Consider the following 7942-nt stretch of genomic DNA (forward strand, 5'->3'; position numbering starts at 1 on the left):
CGGAAGGACTCGTGTAGAAACTTCTTGGTTCGACGCAGCGTCGTATACCAGCGACGAGTATACCTAATGAAAGGTTATTTATGCGCTAACAGTCCGCCGGCCGGGCGGCAATCGCGTTGGACACGCGTAGACTGTGCACGTCGAATTCGTTAGTCGAATAAATAAGCAGCCACGGGACGAGAGTTTCGCAAGAGTTTCGCGAGAGTTTCACGGTTCTAGCGGCTTTGACTCTTCTATGCAATGGATTTGTTACGGGAACATTTACGGCAACAGGAGTCGAGGAGTGGAGAACGATATTACAAAGATCTGTTGAGAATGAATTTTCTTTTTTCACGGCGAAATGACTGGCTGTCAAACACTGTCAAATTTCTGACATTTCTTTTTCCCTGTCGAACAGTCGAAATCTGCGTCTGATTAACGCCTCGTGTGACTTAATAAGTCGTTAAGCACGCGAAACGAGGCGGGTTCGCAACTGCCGACAAAATTACCATTACTACCAGCAGAGAAGTCCAGTAGGTGCGTCGTAAAGCGCACGCACCGGCTTCCCGGGGCAATGAAAAAATGACTCTACATCGAGACTCTACGTTTAACGAAATGCCGCACACCGTGCTGCCACTCGTACAGAGTAAAGCGACGTGACGAGCACTAATAACTATCCGGTACGCCGTCATTCTTATCGAGCCGTTCCATCAAAACTGAGGTTCTCTCTTTCAGCTGATATAATGGACACCTATACTTAACCGTAATTGCCGCGTGCATCTCGTAATAACGAACCGGTGAACAACTCGCGCGGACCACGGCGGAGGAGCGCTTGTTTGCTTGGCCTTCCCTCAAGGCCTTGCCTCCGCTTCAAATCAAACAGAATTTAAAAGAACCTTTCGTCGTACGTTCCATCCTTCGCCATTTGAATAAACGCAAAGTCCTTTTTTTCGCGGCGAATTTCCTAAAAATCACATTTCCGGAGATTCAATGTTTCCAGGAAACATTGAAGTAAGTTTCATATCTTCCAACTGGTACGTAAGACAGTAAGTAAGCGCTTAATTGAAAGAGCAACGTGTCTCGTAGCAAGTGAAACGAACGACGCAAAAGACTCTACCCGTGAATGACATTAGTTAAAATGGTCGTTCGGTGTTCGGACGGCGAGGTTTGGTCTTAATCAAAGGCATCGAACGGCACGGCACGGCGCGGCGCGGCGCGGCGCGGCGTGACGACGCCCGCTAATAATGTGTATACGACGTCTTTGCTGCGCGCTATCGACCTGTTTCATCACGTTCTGTGTCCTCTTCGCGTTAGACGCGATACGTGTACTTAGCCGTAATTGACGAGAGCCAGGGACGAGTCACGCGAACCCGTTCTCCGACAGCAGTTTAACGTGGCTTTGGCGCATGTGCGATCTCCTCTCGTTACATCGCTCGCTCGCTCGCTCGCTCGTTCCCTTCGGATCGCCGCTGCCGCTGCTGCCACCACCGTCGTCGTCGTCGTCGTCGTCGTCGTCGTCGTCGTCGTCATCGTCGTTGTAAAGGGTAGGGAGCCTATCTATTTTCCCCTTCTACATGCCTCCAGCATATATTCACCGACAACAGAAACGTGCCGTTGAATTAACCCCACTCGCCTTCTTCGTACAGCCCTCAACACGCCCTCGTGCCTTTCGTCGTCTCTCTCCTGTTCAAGGTTATCCTGTCTGTTCCTGGTACCACCACCCTCCAGCGCTCCGTTCAACTCCGGACTGCTTCCGTTCCAGTCCACGCCTCTGCTCCGTTCTGATTGGCGAACGAGTTTCAACGCGCCGCGACGCTGATCCCCCGACACCGATTTATATCTCGCGGCTGTTCGCCGCTGCCGCCGTCACCGTTGCCACCATATCACCAACCCCTCTTTCCCAGCGAAATTTTTACGTGCAAGCCAACGGGGGTTGCGCCAAGTCTCGTCTCGTCTCGTCTCGTCTCGTCTCGTCTCTCGTCTCACCACCAACCATCAACCCCCTACACGCCTATTTTTCTCATCTACGCGCCAGACTCCTCTGCCTCCGAGGGCGAAATTACGTGACCGAGGCACGCTGATTTAACGAGCTTTTCTTCGAGATTGCTGATGAATCTGTCTCCGCGGACGGAACGCGCGTCGAAAGCGCGAACCGACCAAGACGAGGGGAACGGAAATGAAAGTCGGTGGAGAGAACGCCACGTCGACGGTTCATACGACGAAACCAAGCGTCGAGATCGAATCGCCGCGAGATTATTGTCGCGAATTTTAACACTCTCGCGCTGTCGTTCCCCCGAGAAACTCGGGTTTCAAGTTGGAGTACAGAGGGAGTCGGGTAAAGTCACTTTTCTGGCTAATCGAGGTAAATACCATCGTCAGGGTAGATGGTGCCTCGGTGGGTGAACAAAACTAGCCGATGGCCGCGACAAACCGATCGAACGACTGGCCATTGTTAAGATGTCGGTATTCCGAAGTATGTCTCATTACGCGACCTCCGTACGAGGGAAATGGTCACGACTGCGAGTCAAACGAGAAACAGTCGGAAAAGCTCTTCTATTTGAATCAGCCAACCTCAAAAGGGTTCGTTCTCGAATAGGAAATTGAACGATGTCGAATCAAAGTGGAGATAGAAATAATGTTTTGTTAATGATGGAATGAAATTTTAATAAACAGTTGTGATCGTTACTCGTCGATGAATAGGAATAAAATTCAGCTAAACATGCTCATATTCCGAGTCTGTAAAGAATCTCAAATTTTTTCTGATTACTCTTGAAGAAAAAAAAAAAAAAAAAAAAAAAAACTTTTCAGCTGATACGGATTCAATCAGCCATGTTTCGTTAATCATGGGCTCTATGAATGAAACTTTGCAGAAATCGGACGAGTTCCAGTTTCAAGTAAATTTTAACAAACAGCTGCGATCGTCACTTGTCGATAAAATTAGAGCAAAATTAATGAAACAACACCGTTCAGAGACTGAACAAGCTGATATCCCGAGTCTGCAAAGAATCTCAAATTTCTTCCGACTATTATTAGAAAAAAAAAAAAAAAAAAAAAGAAAGAAAAAAAAAAGTTCTCAACTGACAAGAATTCAATCAGCGACTTTTCCTTAATAGCTCGAAGCCATTCCGCTGACAATTCCAGGGATCGGAGTTTTCGCTTTGTCGATAGACTAATGACACCGTCGTCGGGGGCGTTTAAACCCAAGTTGCTGGTCTTCCGGTTCTACACGCTCCTTACACACCGGCGGAAAGGGAATTCGTGTTCTATCGTTCGGAAATGATTCGATATAGCTCCGGAGAACGTCTGGCCCACCCAGTGAAGCAGCTAGGGTGCTGACAAATCGAGTGTCGTCTCGGTCACTGTGAAAGCTCCGAAATTCTTTTCGCGCGACCTACGATCGATACCAACATCACCGACGTTCGAAGCGATTATACCGCGGCGAATGTAAACAAAAAACAAAATAACGTCTTTTCAAAGGACATTATCGAGGCAGATGATTTCGGTGATCGCAGGACCGTTCAATCGGACCGACCGAGCGACTTCCACATGCGATTTCCGCATTTGATCTCTATATAAATATAGAACTGTACAAATATACATACCCGTAAAACGGAGAGAAAACTAAGTCGAAATCTTATTGCAGATTTTTTTGAAAATGTTTCTCTATATAATATACTACACCAAGAAGCGTCCAATCGTGGCACATAGAGCAAGTTATTTAGAATAAGAGTAAGTATTATAGTAAGAATATTATTATTATTTATTAGAGTAAATTATTTTGTCTTTTTCTAATGTCATCCTTATATGTTTATTATTTATAAATTACTAGCATGTTTACTATTTATTTGTTTTGGGTAGAAAAGTTTGACCACCCCTGCCCCACACTATCCTCTCATTTTACCCGATCCTTTTGACTTTTATTTCCAGAATACATATTAAATGGTTAGCCAATGGATTAAAAAAGAATTTTAAAAAACAAACAGAAGAAAAGTGAAAACTTATTAGTTCGTACGAGTTCGTTAAAAAGCATTATTCTCTTGCCGTTAGTCGTAACTACGCGAGTATTACAGTTAGTTACAACTTAATAAAATTTTAGTATTGATACAGACTACTCAATCCACCTCGTAATTACCACAAAATACGCCTGGTTCAAACTTTGAAATGTCAAAGGAGTTCGAGCTGTCCCATTTGGAAAAGAATCGGGGCAATCAGTTTTCATTCTCCTCGTCCGACCGATTCCACGGTCGCTCGTTTCGCTATTATTAATTTCCCCACAAGATTTCCCACAGGTTTGGCAAAACCGTGACGAATCGCCGTCAGCCAGCGCGACGTGTAAATCCAAAAATCGACGACGAGCTCCGAAAAACTCGTTTCGTCTCGTTTCATTCAAGGGATCCGGTGACTGTTTCCTTCACGACTCCGGGGCTCTGTCTCGCTTCTCCTCCGTGCTCTATGGGAGTTAGACACGCTTGCCTACTTCGGGCAGTATCTATGGGTGGGCCCAACGATGGCGTTCGACGCCTACAGCCGCGCGGCTGTTTCATCAGAGAGAAACAGCGGCCAGGTAGGCCCGTGAACATCGGACACTGCTCGAGCTCTCCGCAGGCGTTTATTTGCAAGCGTGACTCTGGGTCCGATCGATTCGCGATACTCCGAAACGCTCGCCGCTCTCTTCCACTCGCTCCTACCGTACCACTCGTGAAACGCGCGCGCGCGCTCTTTTCCCGCTCTCGCCTCTTCAAACAACGACTTTTTGCACTTTTTGCATTTTCTCGACGAAAAATGCAAACAAAGTTGCTACGTTTCTTGCGATTCTTCTCTGTTCCAGAAGAGGTTCTGTTTTAGTGAAAATTCAGCGTAGATACTTGAGAGTTCGTAAAATAACGCCAAAACATCGTCAGACACGTGAAATCAAAAAGTTCGTCCACGTTTCAGAATTAATGCATGGAGAAGATTGTGTAGTATCCGTATAATCCTGAAGGGGTTTGTTTGAAGATTGCGGATATAAAGATATTCTTTTTGTACCAAATGATCGACAAGGAAGGATGAAAAGTAAGAGCGAAAAGATATCTGTGGAAAATTTTCACTGTAACGGGAATTTTGAACGACCGATATACAAGCTTCCAGAGGAAAGACCTGCTAGAAAAGAAAATAGAAGGAAGAAAAGACGATATTTGCTGAAACTCGAAGTAAAGGATATCCACTATCGAGCAGACAGCAAACGGTTGCCATATAGTCACGCCCATCGATACTAATATATCGCCGCGGCTGCTACCGACCGGACCTATTCTACTGAAACGACCGAAACAAGCTGTCTCGACAGAAGTGGAAGCGGTCCAATCTAGGATTCTCGACGGTTCTTTGCTGTTCTCTGTCCTCGAGACGGTCGCCCTAAGGCGACGCATTTAAATTATGAATTATACAAGAATCGGCGAAGAGTGTGCCAGTTTAGAAAGCGTGCCAGCCAAACGGCCAACGACGACTCGACATATCGGTTTCGAGTCGGCTATACGTACGAGTTTTAATCTCGTCCCTCCCATCGTTCCCCCCGGAGTGGCGGACGTTTCAATCTCGCCGAAAAGCGATCATCATTCGTCCATGCTGAAGAACAGTCGTTTCCTCGTCGGGCAAAAAACTTAAACGTCCACCATTTTCAAACCGTTTAAGTCCCCCACCATTCCCTTCTACGAACGCGTCGGATGAAGCTGTCGACGGGAGCACACCACCGTAACTAATACACGCATACGTACTCGCGATATATAAGTCATTTCTCGCAATTTGACGTGTCGTTCAAGCGGCTCGCCCCGAGGGAAGCTCCGGATACTCCATCATGCTGAGTTACATAAATCTCTTCATTGAATGACCCTAATAATTGGCAGAGGGATATCGATGGCGGGGCCTGCTCTTCCGGAATGGTATTGTCGGTCTAGTTTGAGGCAGGTTTCTGCCTAGAAAAGAAACACGCGTACCCTCTATTGTTGTGGTTTCTCTTTGTGCCGACTTGATCGAATCGCCTTCGTACACGTTGCACGAATTAAAAACCTTCTCCCTCTCGTGTATTTCCTTTCTACACGTTGATACATTAAAATCACGTATGACTGCAGGGCTGCAGATGTTTACGCATTTTTGGGGAATCTGAATTCACAGAGAATTTATTACATAATAATCGAAACGATATCCAAAGCACTTTAGAGTATTTTCTATATTTACGAAGATGACAAGGACTTCTAAATCCAGAGATCTTTTGAAAAAAGAGTGCGAAAGTGGAAATGATCAGAGATGCCTCCGCCTAGAAAAATCGTAGATGTGTCCGCGATAGAGTTCGGTCGTCAGGTAGCGGTCGATATTAACCGCAGTTCACTGTGCGCTCACTGCTCGGTTGCAATACGACGTCGTAAATTCCTTGTATATTTCCTGTTGCGGTTACCGCCGCGTTTTCAGCCGGGGCAGTTGCAGCCGAGGCAACATGGCGACGTGTGGAGTGATCCGGCTAATCGACGGGGATACGATTTTCAAAATTACCCTTTCAACAGAGAGAGCCTCGTAACGTTCGGCAATAAACGTCTCTTTTTTACTCGCTGCGCGTACCCGGCGTCGAACTGCCGCGTTTTTCTTTTTACTCGTCATCACCGAGAGCCGTAAGCGAACCGAAATCGAGTAACGTTCCAAGCCAGTCAGGTTGCTGGCAACGACGAAAAAGAGGATCCCACGTTAAAGGCACAAAACTCGAAACTGCAATTTCGAAAGAAAGTAGCGCGTGGCAACTGGCGACAACACGAGGCCTCCGAGTGTCGACGCGAGCGGCCTCATCCTTCTGACCTACGAGCCGCGGCAGAAGAGCCGCATTCAACTCGGTAATTGTAAGGCTCGGGGTGGTCAAACATTCGAAATGTCCCGGTTGTACAAAAGCCAGCGGCGCAGCCCTGCCAGTCAATTCCAACTCCATTTAGGCTCCATTTAGCTCGAATCAGTTTCACTAACCACTTTTCGAGAGGGAAGGAGGGGACGAAGGATCGTTTGCTTCCTTCTTTCCATACAGGCCATTCAATGAAAAGAAACGACATACAACGTTGTGGATTTTCGTCAACCATCGACGATCCTCGAGCGGTCTTTTGTACGGCGCATCCTCCGTGACGTTTCATCAATTTTCCGTTCCGGCTCGCGCCTCACACCGCCTCTTTCCCCGCTTGTTTGACACGACCCAACATCTCGTCGAGGTAGGGTCGTTCGTTCGTTCGTCGATCGGTGCTACGCGACCGAGCCCTCTTCTCTCTCCTCCACCGATCTTCGCCGAGAGTTCGTCAAGCCAACAACGACATCGACGCGGATTCGTCATGCTCAGGGAGCGTGATTCGTCCTCGCCAGCCACTGAATAGTCGTTGATGACTTGATATTTCGAACGTGAACCGGTGGAACCGACGACCGATTCTAGGCGCCCGTATTACCCGGGAGACACGTTTTGTTCGCGGCTCTTTTTTTAATCTAATCGAGGGACGAGGAAAGAAGAGAACGATGTTTTAATATAGATTAAAACGGCACGTTTCGATGAGTTGATTTCAATTTAGCCACGTCAGGGCCTGGAACACCGGCGTGACGCGATCAACTTCCGTTTCTTTTAGATCATGCGACAGATCCCTGTGAGAACCGATTTTCGAATAATAATATCTGCCAAGAAGCCACCGTGCCAAGTCACTTCTCTTCGAATTTCGCAAGTTTTGCTAAATTTCGAGTGTTTGAAATTGTTAACTTCTCTTATAAAAAAAAAAAAAAAAAAAAAAAAAAAAAAATTTTTTTTTCATTTCACACACACCGGTAGTTCACGTATCGAACTCGGTTTGAACTCGCGCGTCGATAAGGTAGGCTCGAAGTGTTGATCGATCGATCCGCACTGGCGCGCCGTACACGCACGCGTCACGACGATCGATCGAAACGACGGAGATCGGGCGTCGTGGCGCGTCCATCG

The sequence above is a fragment of the Frieseomelitta varia genome, unplaced genomic scaffold (assembly GCF_011392965.1).
Source record: "Frieseomelitta varia isolate USP_RPSP 00005682 unplaced genomic scaffold, Fvar_1.2 scaffold_586, whole genome shotgun sequence".
Classification (NCBI taxonomy): Eukaryota; Metazoa; Arthropoda; class Insecta; order Hymenoptera; family Apidae; genus Frieseomelitta; species Frieseomelitta varia.